Source organism: Apium graveolens, chromosome 9 (assembly GCF_009905375.1).
Source record: "Apium graveolens cultivar Ventura chromosome 9, ASM990537v1, whole genome shotgun sequence".
Taxonomy (NCBI): Eukaryota; Viridiplantae; Streptophyta; class Magnoliopsida; order Apiales; family Apiaceae; genus Apium; species Apium graveolens.
Window position 1 is genome coordinate 106,652,199 of NC_133655.1, and position 825 is coordinate 106,653,023.

Genomic DNA, 825 nt, shown 5'->3' on the forward strand with positions numbered 1-825 from the left:
AGCCATGGTTCGCAGACATTGTGAACTATCTTGTTACCAATATAATGCCTCATAATATGAATGCGGCTCAAAAGAAGAAGTTTCTGCATGAGGTGAAGTGGTATATGTGGGATGAACCATATTTGTTTAGACAAGGAGCTGACCAGATCATCAGGAGATGCATCCCATTCTGTGAGACGGAGGGGATATTACGAGACTGTCATTCCACAGTTTATGGTGGACATTATGGTGGTGAAAAGACAGCAGCTCTCTTTCTTCAAGCAGGTTTATTTTGGCCTACGTTGTTTAAGGATGCATATCAGTTCATTTTAAGGTCTGATCGTTTCCAAAGAATTGGGAATCTTTCCAGAAAGGATGAGATGCCTTTAAATGTGCTACTTGAAGTTGAGGTCTTCGATGTTTGGGGAATCGATTTCATGGGACCATTTATCTCGTCCTGCAATAATCAGTACATCTTGCTGACAGTCGATTATATCTTGAAATGGGTAGAATTCAAAGCTCTACTGACTAATGATGCAAAGGTAGTTTTGAGTTTTCTTCATAAACAAATATTCACAAGGTTTGGAATGCCACGAGTTATCATAAGTGACGAAATATCGTATTTCTGTAATCGTAAGTTCACTTCTATGATGCAATGCTATAATATGAATCATCGCATTGCTACTTCCTGATCATCCGCAAACTAATGGTCAAGCTGAAGTGTTTAATAGAGAGATCAAGCGCATTCTAGAGAAGGTCGTTTGTCCGTCAAGGAAAGATTGGTCTTTGAAGCTCGATGAAGCTGTTTGGGCTTATAGAACAGCATACAAGACTCAACTTGGGATG